The 17,766-nt window shown below is 41.3% G+C and overlaps 3 long non-coding RNA genes across 3 annotated transcripts; 1 reads left to right on the top strand and 2 right to left on the bottom strand.

Moving 5' to 3' along the window:
* Nucleotides 1-9,047: 9,047 nt before the first annotated feature.
* On the bottom strand, nucleotides 9,048-10,155 carry LOC123134542 (uncharacterized). The gene is made up of 3 exons (XR_006465665.1): nucleotides 10,102-10,155; nucleotides 9,966-10,020; nucleotides 9,048-9,878 (listed from the first exon to the last, which is right to left on the bottom strand). It is a non-coding gene; the product is annotated as an uncharacterized lncRNA (long non-coding RNA).
* Nucleotides 10,156-10,205: 50 nt separating this feature from the next.
* Nucleotides 10,206-16,051, bottom strand: LOC123134541 (uncharacterized). Its single transcript, XR_006465664.1, has 4 exons — nucleotides 15,940-16,051; nucleotides 11,569-11,718; nucleotides 11,392-11,491; nucleotides 10,206-10,403 (listed from the first exon to the last, which is right to left on the bottom strand). It is a non-coding gene; the product is annotated as an uncharacterized lncRNA (long non-coding RNA).
* Nucleotides 12,533-14,385, top strand: LOC123138264 (uncharacterized). The gene is made up of 3 exons (XR_006468923.1): nucleotides 12,533-13,441; nucleotides 13,521-13,603; nucleotides 13,760-14,385. It is a non-coding gene; the product is annotated as an uncharacterized lncRNA (long non-coding RNA).
* Nucleotides 16,052-17,766: the final 1,715 nt, after the last annotated feature.

The following is a 17,766-nucleotide window of genomic DNA, read 5'->3' as shown; positions in this document are numbered from 1 at the left end:
CGACCGGCGGTGCCGCCTCCACTTCCCAGCTTCACGCCGTTCGTACTCCCTAGCAAAGCCCCACCATGGCGGTAAACAAGTTACAGGTACTTTTTTCCCCAACTTCAAACTTAGGATTTGCCTTGCCCTAATTTCAGACTAGGGTTTTCGTTTTTGCCTCAATTTCCTTCACATGAATGAATACATACATAATTTGCACAAGCACTTTGCTTAAATCAGTCTATATGCAAAAATGATGTAAAATTTTAGTTCGCTTGAATGAACCCACAAAGGCTTGAATTCTGGCTCAATTACTTTCATTATAGCTGGCTTGAATGAAGCAAACTACCATTTCTGCCTCAAGTACTTTCATTTTGCACATGATGCCTCAATTAACTTGTGTATTGGTAGAAAGTAATTTTTATTATAGAATTGTTGAAGCATGAAGAGGGTCAGAGACATTTTTTTCCATCAGCATAGTCAAGAGCAAGTTAAGAAATAAAATGGGTGATAGTCTTTTGGATGATTGCTTAATCACATACATTGAGAGGGATGCTTTCTCCGAGGTGAATGAAGATGATATAATTGGTACCTTCATGACAGTGCAAGAGCATAGGTCAGAAACATAGCCCTTTTGAACTTCTCAAGGTATGTCTATGGTCCATGTATTATGTACTTTGTAGGTTTCTTTATGCAAAACTTAGTATTAGTTGAAAATTCTAGTGTGTTTGTAAGACCATATTCATCTATTTCTATGTGATACCAAGAACAAGCCAGAACATTCACATGTCATATTTGTAAAAAAATTGGGGGGGGGGGGGGGGAGGGGGGGGGGGGGACCACCCTGATCTCAAATGCTAGCTCCGCCACTGGCTGCTTGCCCTTGATTGATAAGCATGCATCCAGCTGAATAGCTTACTTGCATTGCCTTTCAAGTCCTTGCAATCTAGCTAGTACCCTGAGCGCCCATCGCTGCTTCAATGTGATGAAACCATGCTTCAAAGCTTAGGTCTTCATCTTGTTACAACCTAGCTTGTTTTCCTTCTAGAATTCCAAACACAAGCATACATATCTAGTAAGTGTTGTGAATGATCTCACGTATATGCATGCATGCATGTTTTAAGGTTTTCCTGGAAAATCAGCTCGTGTCGTCGTGGCATCATCGTTGATCAGAACCACTTCTAGATCGATCGGTCGGACACCCTTATATATATGTACCCGGCCATTGGAGAGCAAGGCTGACACCGTCACACCGAGCGCATGGGGGCTGTTGGCCGTCGGGACACGATGTAGCTGCTAGCCGTGCCTCCGTTGCCGGTGGCCAACTGCATGCGCCGGCATGCGTGCCGCACATGCCATTGACTCGTCGTCTGTGGCGATTCCCGTGTCCATCCTTCCATCCTCTCCTCCCCGAGCTCCTCGTCTGCCTCGATCATGGCCTCTAGTAGCCCCTGGCCCACAACATACATATTGATTGAAGGTTTGAAGAAAGGAATCATACTCGATGGAGGACTATGAAACCTGACGAATCCCACATGTGCGATGAGACAGTCCTTGGGCAAGAAAACGTCACGGATGAGATAGTCCAGATGAGGCAGTCCATGGGCAAGAAAAAGGAACCTGAAAGTGCGTGTTGAAGAAAAAAATTGAAAGCATAAGTTCACGGGAAGAAGCGTATTGTGACGGTGAACCCACGGAGTCAATCTGTGCTTTATTATTAGGGAAAGATATATATAATGAAAGAAAATCATCTTTTTTTGTTACTTGGTCAACATTTTTTCTATAAACATTTAACATTTTTCAAATACTTGTTCAACATTTTTTAAATGCTTGATTAACATTTCTAAATACGTGAGAAAATTAGTTTCATCATTTTTATAATACATGGTCAAATTTTTTTCTGCACACACTTAACATTTTCAAAGACTTGTTCAACATTTTTTCAAATGCCTGATTAAATTTTTAAATAGATAATTAAATTATATCATACACTTTTTTGTATACATTTTTCATATATGTGATAAACATTTCTTTATATTCATCTAACATTTTTAATGCTTGTTAAATATTTTTCAAATATTTTAATGTAGGGTGATGTTGATAATATATTGAAATTTAATATCTTGAAGTATAAAAAAATTAAAAGAAGAAAGGAAAAAAAGGAAAAATAAAAACGTGAAAAAAAAACAAACGGAAAACAAGGATGTTGTTCCCTCGCACCTTGGCCGGCCCAACCGGGTGGCTCTATATTCAGCGAGGGGTCCCCTCTGTCTCCTGAGAGGTCCTATGTGACGCGTTCTGCGTCAAACTGCTGCGCCATCGCACAGGCGCACGTCCTTGGCGGGCATTTTGGGCCGCGCGCCGTGAAAAATCAACGAAAAATAAGTGCCATGGTGGGATTCGAACTCGAGATCTACAGCAGGAAAGGTGAATTTCACCATGGCTCCTTTCATGGAAATATAACATTGCGACTATTAAAGAAACAAACTACAGTGGCAAAACTTAAAGAACTCCCAAAAAAGTGTGCATGAGTAGTATAGAACACACGATCTAACGTGAGTGAACCACGTCCTTACCCACCATAATATATAAATTTTGTTGTCTAAATCTGGCAGCTCAGTTCATATAAACTGTAGGGAGCGAAAGATTTAATCTTTTTTTTTTTTGAAATTTCGAACAGAATTTTTCTTGTTCACAAAAGTCAATGTTTTTTGAAAGTTGAACAAATTTTGTAAGACTCGAACATCTTTCGAAATCTCAAAATAAAATTTGAAAAAAGCAACAAAATTGAAAATGAGTACATTTTTTGAAACTACTAATAACTTTTTGAAAATGTGACCATTTTCGGAAAAACAGGAACAAAAATAGGAAACACAAACGTTTTATGAAGTTCACCAAATATTTTTCTAATTTGTGAAAAATATATGAAAACATGAACTTTTTCAATTTTAGAACAAAATTTGAAAACATGAACATTTTTTGAAAAACACGAACATTTTATGAAAATTGCCCAAAACATTTTTGAATGTGCGAACAAAATTTAAACACATAACCATTTTCGAATATGTGAACAATTTTTAAAACTAGGATCTTTTTGGAAAAAACAAATATTTCACAAAATCCCCACCCCCAAAAAATTTGAATCTGCGTTTTTTTTAAACTGAACATTTTCAAACTTGAGAACAATATTTGAAAACAGGAACATTTTCTGTAATTCACGAACATTTTTTAAACTTGCGGACAAAATTTGAAATTTGTGTACAAATTTCAAACGGGAACATTGTCCAATCTCGTGAAATATTTTTGAAAACACAAGCACTGTTTAAAATATTGCGAACATTTTTTACAGCTCCCAAAGAAAATTGAAAATATGTGAACAAATTTTTGAAGAGGGAACATTTTATGAAACTCACGAACAAAAATTTCAAACACGAACATTTTCTGAAAAATGCGAACAAATTTTGAATTAGGAACATTTATTGAAACTCATGAACAAAAATTTGTAAATACGAACATTTTTGTTAATTTGCAAGCAAACTTTGCAAAGTTGTGAAATTGTGAAAAATACATAAATAAAAGAAACATAAACTAGAAAAAGAAACGAAAAAGAAAAAGAAAAAAACAATAGAAAGCCGAAAAGAACCATAGAAAACGATACAGGGAAAAACCCGGTTCAGGGAACCTTCTAGAAGGTTCCCAAAACAGGTTGGACATAAGTGGCCCGGCCCATGTCTGTCGCTCGCTGAGGTGCTATGTGCGATTGCTCGACAGTTCGCCGCAGCTAGCGGCGAATAGTATTTTCCCTGTCTCCTATGTGACGCTCCCGGGAGCTCCTATGCGCCACTCCTTGCGGCAAACAGTCGGCCGCTCGCACAGGAGTGCTCCGACTGGGCCGGCCCATGTATAGCGCAAAAAAATCCACAAATAGAAGTTCAAGTGCAGCGGCTAGGGATCGAACTCACGCCAGAGAGTTGATTACGTGAGATGCTAGCCGCCACACCAACTGGGAGTTCGTGGTAATTTCCTGCGCGCATCACTTTTAATATACAGTGATAGTATAACATACAGATTTGCAGGATCATATTTGCTGTAGCGTACAGATTTTTCAATTGTTGCACACATTTTAGAAAACACGAACAATTTTTTGGAAAATTTCAGATTTCGAAATAGTTTTTGAATTACATGAAAATAATTGGAATTACACGCAGTTTTTAAAATTTCCGAAGATTTTCGAGAAACAAGAACATATTTGTAAACATGTTTTTTTTAAATGACTAACATTTTTTTGAAATATTTCAAACATTTTCTGAAACAGAGAAATTTTTTTAAAGAACAAACATTTTTTGAATCTCGAGAACAAATTTTGAAAAGGACAACAAATTTGGAAGCACAAACATTTTTTTAATCTTGAGAACAAATTTTGAAATGGAGAACAAATTTGGGAGCGTGAACAATTTTTTAAAGCATGAACATTTTTTAATCTTGAGAACTAATTTTAAAACGGAGAACAATTTTGAAAAATCCCGAGCAAATTTGGAAGCGCGAACATATTTTTAAAGCACGAACAATTTTTTAATCTTGAGAACAAATTTTGAAAAACCCCGAAATTTTTTGGAAGCGCGAACATTTTATGAAAACGGGAAAAAAAAATTGAAATCCGGTACATTTCTGCATTTCGAAACTTTCAACTATTTGTGTAACGAGAACAATGTTTGAATCTTGAGAACTTCTTTTGAAACCTTATCATTTTATGGAAACACGAACAAAATTTGAATATTTTTAAATTCTTTTGATAAAAAAAAGAAGAAAAGGAAAGGAAAAAGCAATAAAAAACCAAAGAAAGAAAACAAACAGAAAAATCGAAAAAAGAAAAAAAGAAACAGAAGTAAATATAAATGAAAAGAAGAAGAAAAAAGAAAAAAAGAAAACTATAAAACAAAGGAAAAAGAAAAAGAGAAATAGAAAAAGAAGAAGAAGAACGGAAAAAACAGAATACACAGGAAAAAACTGGGTTCACATTTGGACGTAGAAAGCTCGAACTGGGCCGGCCCATCTCCTGTCCCTGTGCGAATCCCCGACACTTCGCCGCAGCAAGCGGCGAATAGGGTTTGCGGACGCTCCCTGCGTCAAGTAGTCGAGGGATCGCATAAGGGGATCACGCTGGAATAAGAAAAAGGTGCGATGCTACGAATCGAGCGCTAGACCCACTGCTTCGCAGCATAAAATTCGAACCAGTTGAGGTAGCTAGCTTTCTTGATGAACGAACATTGCAAAGACCTTAAGAAAACTCAAACGCTGATCCGAACATTTTTCAAAAATTCGAACACAACTCTTTTTTTCAAAAACAAAACGTGAATGTTTTATCAAACATGAACATTATTAGATTTTTTACAAATTTTGAGAAAACTCAAACATTTTTCAACACACAAACGAATTATGGAGACACGAACATATTTTTTAGAACGGAAATATTATTAAACTACCCAAAAAACTCAACAGGAACAATTTTTCAAATTTCCAAACAAAATTTGGAAACACGAAAAACTTTACCACGCGAATATTTTTTGAAACTCCAGAATAAAATTTGAAAAACTGAACATTTTCTAAAATTTGCTAACAATTTTGGAAACGGAACATTTTTCGAAACTCCGAACAAAACTTCTAAATATGAACATTTTTTGAAATTTTCAAACGAATTTTGGAACGGGAAAATTTTTACAAACTCGCAAACAATTTTTTGTAATTTCAAATCTTTTTTTCGAAAAGCATTAAGAAAATGAACAATTTTTTAAATTTTGTACATTTATTAAAATGAATAATTTTTGAAAATGCCAAACATTTTTTGAAAAACAAGAACAAATTTCGAAAAAACAAAGGTTTTTATAGAAAAAAGAGAGAGTAAATTTCGTAAAAGAACAAAAGTTAAAAATATGAATAATTTTTGTAATCCAGAACATTTTTTTAAATAAGTGATCAATTTTCCAAGTTTTTGAATTTTGTTGAAAAATATGAACAAATTTTGGAAGCACGAACATTTTTAGAAAATTTAGAATTTTTTGTAATTGTGAACTTTTTTTTAATATAGGAACAAAGTTTGTAATTGCGAACAGTTTTTGAAATTCAGAACAAAAATTCAAAAACACGAACATTTTTAGAAAAAAAATGTTTTTTAAAAAAATTTACTTGTTTGGAAAAGATACAAAAAGGAGAAGAGAAAGAAAAAAGAACATTTTTATGATAAGTCAAAACATTTTTTGAAATTTAAGGACATTTTTCTAAAAACACAAAAAAAGAAAAAAAACACGAAAGAAGAGAGAAAAATATAAAAAAGGAAAAAAATAAAGAAAGACAAACGGAAAAATAAAAGAAAAAACCGGTTGAGGAACCTACTAGAAGATTCCCAAAACCGGGAAAAACCGGCTGGAACCTTCCAGCAGATTCCCAAAACCGGGATCGGTGGAACTCTTCTAATGGGCCGGCCCTAGCGGATGGATACTGGATATCCCTGTGCGGAACCCGACAGTTGAAAGCAGCGAGCGTCAGCTAGGGAATTCAGCGTTTAGCGTCATACAGCAGCTCGACGCACAGGGGAGACGCGCTACTGGGCCGGCCCAATCTGATTCCTGTCGCGCGACATAAAAAGGGCATAATAAAAACAAGACTTATGGGATTTGATTCCAGGATCTCATGCAACAGACAACGAGCCCTTCGCCAATCGCCAGTACACCAGACAACAAGAGCTGGCTATAAGAGGTGCAAAATATGATAAGACCACACAGAAAGCGTTGAGATTTGGAAAACATTTCTTAAAATTGCGAGCAGTTTTGAAATGCCGTGATTTCGCTATATTCCTTTTTTTAGAAGTGAAGATTTTTTGATATGCCACTTTAAAAATTAAACACGAACAAATCTTGCAAATCTTTCATGAGCGTCCAAAAGGAAATTCCATCCCTAGCTGACGCTCGCTAACGTCAAAAGGACGAGCTTTCGCGCAGGCGCGAACTGAATGTGCCAGCCCATTCGATGGCGTCATAGCGAAGCGCTACTAAAAATAAAAGAACTCTCCTAAAAAAACTAAAAAAAAAGAACAAAAAACGCTTAACCAAGGATTCAAACTCACAACCTGGCAATGAGTAAGCGTTCTTCACCAATTCAGCTGCTAAGCATTTGTGCTTAGTTGATCGCGCAAATTTCTTTGAACTCCATGCCGTGACTGATCCAGAAAAAAATAGAAAAAAATTCAACCATTGAACATTTTCGTAAATATACGATGTTCAATTTTTAAATAGACAAAAAAAATTATACATGTTGAACAATTTTGAAAGACGCATTGAATAATTTTGTGATATACACTGAATTTTTTGTTAAATATACATTAAATATTTTTTGTAAATATACTATGAAAAATTTTGAACTACACATTGAACATTTTTGTGATATATGTTGAACAATTTTCATATATACGTTGTACATTTTTTTAATATATGCTGAACAATTGTGAATTTTGTATAAAAAGAACTTTAAAAAAAATTGTGGGCAAGTTTTGAAATCATGAAGAAAATTTGGAATTTCGAACATTTCTTAAAACGAAAGAATAAAGATGAAAAACCACAAAAGATAAAAGAAAAGGAAAGGAAAAAAATAAAAGAAATAGAAAACAGAAACAAAAAAAAAGAAAACAAGAAAAACAGAAAACCATGTAAAAGAAAAAAACATGAAAAAAACCGGTCGAGGGAACCCTCTAGAAGGTTCCCCAAACCGTTTGCCTGGCCCTGCTTCAACACCCGAAATGGGCCAGCCTGTTCGCACTCCTGGCTCGTGCGCTTCAGCGGAAGCCAGCAGACGGACGCACGCGAGGGCGCCCGGCATTTTCACGCAATCTCTACTACCCATTACGTCGACCCACCCTTCGTCGATCCCCCTCCCCACGCCTTCGTCGATCCCCCTCCCCACGCGAGCGCTGGTTTTCCCGATTTTTCTCTAAAAAAACACCGAAACAACAAGCGTTGGTTTTCCCGTCCTGGTCTAATCTTTCCCCACTCCCTTGCGACGAATGCCCTAGCTAGCGCTACCCTTGCCCGCCGCCACCGCCTGAGACATCGCCTACCTCCTCCCTCCTCCCCTACCGCCGCATGATCCGATGTCAAGGAGGACGCCCGTCCTGTGATCCAGCTATGGCCGCCCGAAATCTTGCTGGGAATGAATCGATCGGCTTCGTCCCAACCGCCGCCAGAAGAGGCTATTCTACATACGCCGCGGTGAAGATGCCAACGGCACGGTCACCTGGTGGGCGCGCCCCAAGCCGAGGAGTGGTGCGTCAGGCGGATCGTCCCTCGTCTCCGATCTGCAGATGTGGTGGTCTGGTGGATCGGCAAGTTCCTTCTGGTCTTCAAGAGCCTCTCCAACTACGACGTACGACCTCGCCAGCGGATCATCCCTCGCCGCCACCAACCGCACGCTGCTTCCGCTCCAGTCCAGGTGGGCCTCACCTGCCACGCCGACTTCGGCATCTACCCGCTCTGCGCGCAGCGCGCCCAATGCCTACTCCATTGTCGACTTCGCCCGGCCGGCACATGCGCGGCACCTACGGCCTCCCGCGCGGCCTTGCCGTGCCCGCCGCCGCTACCTGGCCGCGGGTCCTGCTCATCGCCCGCGCCAACACGCGACGGTTCATGAACGCCGATGAGATCGTGCGCGCTGCGCAGAAGCTTGGGTTCGAGGTGGTTGTCTGCGAGGGCACGCACGAGCATTCGCGGAGCTGGCCAACATGTGCGACGTCATGCTGGGCGTGCACGGCGCCGAGCTGATCAACATTGTGTTCCTGCCCACGCGAGGATCCAACGCGGTTGTGCGGAATCTCGTCGGGGCGAATCCACCCTGCCCCTCGTCCTAGCCACCGCCGGCAGAGCCTATTTTCCATAGGCCAAGGTGAGCATCCATGTCCGATGGTGCGAATTTTCATGAGCACCTCGTTCCGGCCATGCAATCCTCGTTGATTCGAAAAAATGGGGCGTGTGTTTAGCTAATTCAATTTGCCATTGACCATGCTAATTCTATTTATTCAGTTATACTGGAAACAACATGAACGGCTCCTTTTCCAATCACAATACTTTTGTGTGGAGAGCTCCGGCGTCGGCAGTTTGTGTGGAAGCACGAGCTGATTTGCGACTGGTCGGAGGGCGAGCTTCACATACCTGTGTGGGAATACGACGATAACATGCTATCTTGTCCTCGCAAGAGCAAGTTCACAGTTCATAAACTACTAGATCGGAATCGCGCCTTGGCGCAAGGGTGCCGGTGTCAACGTTTTGATCAAGCAGGTAATGCTGAGTAGTAGTAATTCATGTTAAGCGTATGTTATTAAATTTATTATCACTGAGAGTGCCATGGCGCTCAGATAATTTGATTTCATGCCCATGATAAAACAGAAGTATTTTAGCTTGTTCAAGAGCAACAAGACATGAAGTTCAGTGTAGAAGAGTAGAGCCAGTGGCATTGAGATTATAGGTGCATAGAAAGTCACATGTCATAGGACACATAGTTTTACATGACAAACACAATAGTTAATCCATTGAAACATGACTAATACAGTAGTTAATCCATTGAAATACATACTACTGGGCAAAAGAAAGCATCAATTACATCTTAGATAAGATAGTAACTTAGATAGCTAGCTCCATGTACCATTATATTTGACTCAGTCAGACCCCTATATATAGAGAGAGATTTGAAAGCTGTGGATCACAAATAGAATTGGTGATGGCTACTACACATGGGACATAGATATATTGCAAAATGATTTCGCAGACTGATGTATCCTTCCTTCTGATTGGCCATGTTGACCGTTTCCAAATAAATCTTTGCGTGCAGTGTATGCAAATTCGGTCCTAGCGTGTTCGCTGTCAAATTGTTTAGACAACAAAAAAATGAGTTATCCTTCTTGAGTAATCACCACCCAAGATCCATACACATATTTTAGAATATACCTTGTCTCTATGGAGTGTGGTCATCCGCCGCAGTTTGCATTTCATGGAAACATAGCTGTCAGGGGGTGCTATACATGAGATTTATTAATGGGCTCATGAAGAACCAAATAAAACAATCCGAGGAAGTGTCACACACCAACATTTTGTCGAGCGACTTGGATCCAGCAGCGGTGGAGAGAGAGAGAGAGAGAGAGAGAGAGCACACTTGTCAAAGGCCTTCATTGTCCACTTCTGGGGACGCGACCTGGTCCAAGACAGTATGGTCCTGCTTCCACCGCTGCTCGTGCTACTGAGCGATGGGGAGGCAACAACTGCTTTGAAATGTCGTGGTGGAGGAAGTGGCGAAAGCTCTCCTCTCCATGGCGCTCTTTCATCGACGGCGACACCTCCAGCCGGTCGGAGCAGTGTTTCCCAGAAGTCTCAATGGTGGGTACCTCTCTGCGAATCAGCGAGAACTTATTTATTAATAGCATCTAGTATAACAAAGGTTTTGTACAAAACCCAATGGATATACAATAGAAGCAAAGCGATGTGGGAAGATATGGCCGCCAAATAATTTTAGCTGAACAAAAGAAAAAATCCTCAGCACTCAAATATACTTAAGGTTTTAGTCTCTCTATCAGATTGCACACATGAGCATAGACATTTGGCCCATATATCTAAGTACTAAATCTTATCCATATAAAGTAAGGCGTTTCTTACCACAAAGTCAATCTTGATGCCATTACAACAAATAGCCGTATGTAGCTGCTTTTGCACAAACTAAGTACCAGCACATATATACTCTTACTCTTGATATGAAATAATCATATAGAGAGATAGATGACGTACTTTCTCATTTCAACATGGATTAATCACAGATCATCCCAAAAAGTGTAGCTCAAGAAGATAAAGAATATGTGCATCCAAAAGGAAAATCAAGTAGGTCGCAAAGTACCACATGTACCACCAGTGACACATGCGCATATCAAATAATCACAGGCTAGCAGATAGTAGAGAATAAATTATGCACGTGCAACAACAGCGCCAATCCAAGTTGGTCGCCTGATGGTAAACGTGCTGGTCTGGAAGCAAACCAAGGATGACCTGCTCCCAAGATCCATAGCAAAGCTCATATTCAGAAAGGAAATGGACTACTAATACCTGCATTAATATGCACAAAAGTTTATATATTGTCCGAAAATAGAATTCAATTCATAAACTGGAAACACTTATGAGTGAAACTTAAATAGTCCGTCCAATGATTCTTAACAGCAATCCACTTGTGACATTTAAATCCTAACTAATTAGGGTAATTGTTCTTTTCTGACAAAAAAGGGTAATCATTCTTAATAGCAACACACAACTACAAAACCAAGAAAAAACTTAGTAATTCTAACAGGCATGAATGAATAGCAAAAAGGGAACATGACAGAGAGATACACACATAGAGCGTGAGGCATGAGATCATCACAATAGCACCCCATGTTCAACGAATTGCAGCTCTGGCTTACCGCTCACACTGCATCCACGACTCTGTTGGTTCACTATATGGAGCAGCAAAAAAAGGGGGTCAGAGCTGTGTGCATGGACATCTGTGACATATGAACCTGGGATGAAGTACCTGAGTGCACGCGCAACGCGAGTACAAAGGCTGATGACCCCAGTAGAGCAGCGGCGTGAGCCGCGACCTGCGGTTCTCCAGTCGACGGAGACGGCACCCATCAGCGCTATCGTGCTTGACCCCCACGCACACGCTGTCGCTACAGTTCACCTACGAGAGAGCCCGGGAGGAGGCGCCTCGAATCAAACACATTAAGAAAAGGATCTGCTCATGAACGAAAAGTCACTCTAATGGGCTATTACAACAAAAATAGTCTACATTTAAATTAAAATGGGGCTACCTTATGTTAAATGTCTACTCCTCAGATGGAATTAATAGGAGTATTTGAATAGATGGTGAATTGATTAAGTTAAATGTCTACTCTAGTGGAGCAGTTTTGAGCCACTAACTGAGAATGTTCAGGTTCTAAAAATGTCAGGTTTCTAAAAATGTCCAGGTTTGGACTTGTAGTTGTACTTCACAATTCACGACAACATGGATCTGACCAGCAATAGAAAAATATAACAACAGAAAAATAGGGCACCACAGAGCTCTACAAACTGAAAATTATACAGGTTGTCTCATACAGTAAAATTATGGAGTTGGATAAGACCTTTTTGTGTTACGGTCTTTCAGAAACGACAATACAAGCTAAATCCTGGACAGTAAAATGTTGGGACCGGCACCCTCGCGCCAAGACAGTAACACAAAATATGTATCAACTTTGGATACAAATAAAAATGTTCAGGTTTCACTGCATAGTGGGCTCAGATTCACCTTTCCTCGATCATATAACCTACCCCCGTCATCTCTTATCACCAGATCAATCTGTTTATACAGTAGAGCTGCCCTGGTTATCACTCAACAAGAATGACCATCCAAGGACAACAACAAGCATCACAGGATCAAAAAGGATTCTAGAGACAAGAGGGAGGATCCAACTTGATACCCACAGGTGCCTCGATTGCTCAAAGGCACACTAATTCCAGCCAAGGTAATCATCATCGCCCTAGCACGAACACCACTTGAGCATAAATAAGCAACACCTTTAAATCTCTACTACCTAAAAGAAACGGAGTGTTCCGTCTCCCGTCTTACGTTTTGTCCGACCTCTTCGTCACCCCCGACGTACGCTCCCTTCCCCCTCCTCTTCCGATTTTTTACCCCCACCAATTTTAAAACCGGAAGGTCTTCCTCCCGCAACATAGTTTCCTCCAAATCAAAGGTGGATCATGGGAAAACCCACGCATGCACGATTCTCATGGGATACCTCCGCTAATATCTCTCGATCCCTTCCATCTATACCTCCTAAAATCACTCTCGATCCCTTCCATCTATTCATCCAATCAGTCATGCTTTCCATTGGGCTTCCAATTGTATAAAACCCAACGCACAATCGCTCCATGTGATCTGACCTGAAAAGCTTTGGGATGGCCCCGTGCACAATCGCTCATATGCTCTATTGTTACCTGGCGGCTGTGTTGCGCGGGACCTCGCCGTCCATCATGATCAATGCATCCCGTCCGCTGTGTTGTGCGATCTCACCCCAACCTCCGTCCGCTGCGCCATCCAATATCCTCCGTGCCCATCTGCCATTCCGCCCGTTCGCCGCGATCTTCCTCCATTGACTGATAGAATTGGCACCAGGCGAGCATCAGTCACCGCATGGGAAGCCCGGCAGCTCATGGCGGACTCGAGCACGCTGAGACCTGATCAGTGACGCCCCGAAGGCCGAGCCGTTGCAGTAGAAGAAGGTGCATCGGACTGACGCGGTGGTGTGCATCGCCCACGACAAACACGCCTCTGACCAGATTGAGCCGGGCGACGTCGCCCTGACAACTAGCATGGCCAGCACCACGAGGTACTGGTGCAAGAACATCCACACCACGTACAGGTATATGCTGGAAAAATAATATGACCTGAAGCATGTCATAGCAGCTCCCTGATGCTATTATGTTGGTGCAATCTTCCAGATCTCGTCGGATGAGAAGGCAATTATTTTCACGCCCAGGTGTTAATGGATTTAGCCGATCCACCCTTGATGATTCCTTTAAAGGTAGGTTGCTTTGTCAATTATTATTTTACCCATGAATACCTGATGTATCTGTTAACTGGTTTGCCATATCTCCCTACAATGTGTGAGATAATAGCAAATATTTGTGCAACTTTGTTTTGTCATGATGTATCGACAAATTTCTGTCTTAACCTACAGGTTGCTAAAAATGACAGCAGAAAATAGCACAATTCTACCCAACTGGCGATCGACAGAACCCCGATCATCAATCTTGTGTATATGTGCATGCGTGTTCACCAGGAATCAGCATGCGGATATATGGATTTTGGGCGCCCTCTGCTAATCTATCACCGGTGGGGTCGACAAACCATCCTGATACGTGCACGCCGCGGTTTGTTGGGTCAAAATTGTTTTAGCCAGCAGAGGCGGAGGCAGCACAGTTGGCAGACAAAAGCGGGGAATGTTAAACGAGATGCATGTGTGTCCTTTCCCTCCGCAAGTGAAGGGAGGAAAGCTGCGAGCTTTGAAGGCGCTGCCCTCGTCGACGGCGACAACCACAGCGAACAGCGCGGAAGAGGCCGGGGACATGGCGCGGCGGGGGGAGCAGGACAACCTCGAGGTCCCGCACAACGGTAAGTCCGTCGCTGCCACTGTCGGCTGCATGGCCGGCGTCTGCGACTCTCTTCAGCTGATCAACGTGCTCGCGGCAACCATCGTCTTGTATGGGAGATGAGCATATTATCCTTTTTGGCTCAATAGATTAGTTCTTCAATTTGTACTACCACTGTTCTGGATTGAGATCTGTGCAACTTTTTAGGGGTGTACCAAGGTGTACCAAAGCATTTCCTATTTTAATTTTTAACTTAATGTGATCGCGATTTAGTTTTGCTCATTTATTGAAAAAGGTTTCAGAACTATACAATGAGATGGTGTGTACTATTTCTACCTTCAATAGAGAAGTTAAAGATATAGATTTAGATTTGCATCACGTAATCTAATTGTAGAAAAACTGAATTATTTATGCACAAAAGTGGTTGTTGTGATTATATTTATCCTGGATTTTGTTATAGCCATATATGCAGGGACATTTTGATACGATAATTTACTACTCCCTCTGTCAACAAATATGAGATGTTTTTGGTTAAAAAACAAATATAAGATGTTTTAGATTACTAAAATAATATCGTGACTATTTATTCACAAAAATACTACATATATATATATATATATATATTTATGATATTTTAAAGAAGGGACAATGAACATATATGAAAGTAAATGAATATGGCCGAGAACTAATACTTTTCTGCCGACCCATTGACGCAGCTATGGTAGTGGTCTTGTCCAAAATAGTCCTGTTTTATTGCCATGGGAGCGTTTATTCCCGTTGCAACGCACGTGCAGATACCTAGTACAAATAAAAATGGTTCAGGGTTAATTGCATAGCCGCAACGGACACCATCGCCGGCGCCGTTGTTCTTCCGCCCTCCTCCGTGGCCACTGTCGCCGTCACCGTGGTTGGTGTGAGCCACCTGTGTGGGAGGGAGGGAGGAAGGCAGTTGTAGGAGCGAGTGAGAGAGGAGGCGGCTAGGTTTTCATTGCAGGAAGCCGCGGTCATTTTATACCCCCCCCTAAGCGAAATGACCCAGATGCCCTGGTGGGGGCACGGTATTTACATTTTGTTGCAACTGGAATTTTATCCAACGGCCCAGGTCGATCGGGGTCAAAATTGGATGGCTCACGGCGATCGGGCTCGAGATCGGATGGTCGGTATCACGAGGGGCTTTCGATCGAACGGCCCAGAGTCGCTGAGCTATGAGGATTTAGGGTTCATTGCATAGTGGGCTCAGATTCACCTTTCCTCGATCATATAACCTACCCCCATCATCTCTTATCACCAGATCAATCCGTTTATACAGTGGAGCTGCCCTGGTTATCACTCAACAAGAATGACCATCCAAGGACAACAACAAGTATCACATGATCAAAAAGGATTCTAGAGACAAGAGGGAGGGTCCAACCTAATACGCACAGGTGCCACGATTGCTCAAAGGCACACTTATTTCAGCCACGATTAATCATCATCGCCCTAGCATGAACACCACTGATTAATCTAGCAAATCCAGGAGCATAGCTATAGGACCAGGGCATCCACATGTAAACCAGAGCATCACATGAACTCCCTATGATAGCAACTAAACATGAACAGTAGCCTAGAAACCCTAAAATGGCATGGATCCACAACTATAGAGCTCAAGTAGGAACTGATGCATGAGTAGGGCATAGAGCATCAACCAGACGAGCGCCACATTAATATAGCCATGGCCATGCCCCATATAGTAGCCAAAACAGAGGAGCAGGAGGAAGATGGACCTCACCGAGAGAGGTTGTAGCCGAGGCAGTACCCAGTGCGCGCCGGGGTTGCGCCTGAACGCCATCCAACCGGCGAGGAACCGCGGCGGAGTTGCGCCTTGCACCGTCCCGCCGACGAGCACAAATGCATCAAACAACCTGTGTAAGAAAGGCATCGTTCTTTATCAGAAACAATTATTTAGGAATTACTCTTTAGCACAAAATATACACACATCCAGCAGCACCATGAATTCAGTTGTAGAAAGATACAACAGGCAAGACAACCATCCAAGAAATGAAATATCCAGCACCGCCACTCATTTATCCAACAAAAGCATAGGATAATACAATCTAAATAGTAATGACAGAAAGCTTTAATCCATTCGCATCATATGGTATTAGCAAAATAAGCAAGATCAAACCTTAAACAACAGAAGATATTAAATCATTCAGGGTACTAATCAAGCCTTGTGACTGGCAACTGGTAAAACAAAAGCATACATTAAAGGCAGGTATGAAAGACGTGCTAATCTCACGCGAGAGCACTCATGACAAATCACTAAGTAAAATGCGACGTGTTGACCCAACCAAAGACATATGTGCAACTGAATCATGGTATTTACAACCCGCTGGCACTCATGCCTATTGTTATTGATCCATGCATGGCATAGCTGCACTGTCACTGACCACTCCAACACCGTGCAGACAACCCTCCTAGCGGTATGGGCACCCGCAAGCACCGTCACATGCGCCATTGTCAAACACTATCATACTCATATCCATATCACGGAGTCGTGCCACCTCTGTTTCCATCATTGCCAGGCAGGACGCCGACCAAAGAAATCTAGGTTACCTATCTGAATAGTAGCTACGGCCTTAAGCTTGGCACAATTGAAGAAGAAACAGGGAGGAGCGAGCTGTGGTGAGCTATATTAAGATTCATTTACATGCAATGCTATTGGAGGAACAACTAACCGATCATGATTTTGATCTATCGTGACAATTCAATGGCCACCTCTTTCTTATTTTGTTCTCTCGTCCATGTTCAGTTAGTATAGGTCACTGATTACTATAGGTGCATCACCCAAAAAAAAGTCATCATCTTGGTTCCGCCAGCAAGCTTTGCCTTGCTTGATGATATATACATGCTAGTGATGATGATCTGCTTTGTCAGCCGTCCATGCATTAGCTAGCACTGCCTTTGGCAACACCACCTTAAGTTCATAGTTGATTGTGAAATAGCATGGACATTAATAAATATTCTCATGAGTTAATTTTAGTAAGAATATACATAATAATGGAGATTCTACCTCGGTAATTAAGCAATAAGTATCTCAGCAGTAGAGAAGTTTCAACCAATGTGATGGAAGAAAATAAAGCAAAGCACTCACTACATGAAAAACACATACAACTCTTTACCTTCAGAAATTGCCTCATTGGTTGTATCCTTAAAGTAGTGGAAAATAATAAATCTTTGGTGCAATCAAATGACCAAATAGAAAGGCCAACACAAAAGAACATTGTATTTGAAAGAAATATGATCCGTGTCGTATCAGCAATCTGCCCTTCAATTATTCACATACATCATTTAAGCCCTTCTTCTCAGAATATGGAACTCTGTATCCAGCCAAAGGAGATACAAATGCATCAATTCGATGTTCGTCACACAAATGCCAGCTTGAACAGAACGTGAGAATCTGCTGAGTTCTTGAGGGACTTGGAAGGACTGGCAGGAGAAATGGTTCTGAAAAATAAAATCCAGAGTGAATGCATCATCAAAGGAGAAGCAACGTGCACATGTACACATAATATACCGCATAAAGATCAGGAAAGCAAAAGCATGTCCGAGCTTG

The sequence above is a fragment of the Triticum aestivum genome, chromosome 6B (genome assembly GCF_018294505.1).
Source record: "Triticum aestivum cultivar Chinese Spring chromosome 6B, IWGSC CS RefSeq v2.1, whole genome shotgun sequence".
In the NCBI taxonomy this organism is placed as follows: Eukaryota; Viridiplantae; Streptophyta; class Magnoliopsida; order Poales; family Poaceae; genus Triticum; species Triticum aestivum.
The sequence above is the reverse complement of the archived record's forward strand: the minus strand, read 5'-3'. Positions and strand labels throughout refer to the sequence as shown.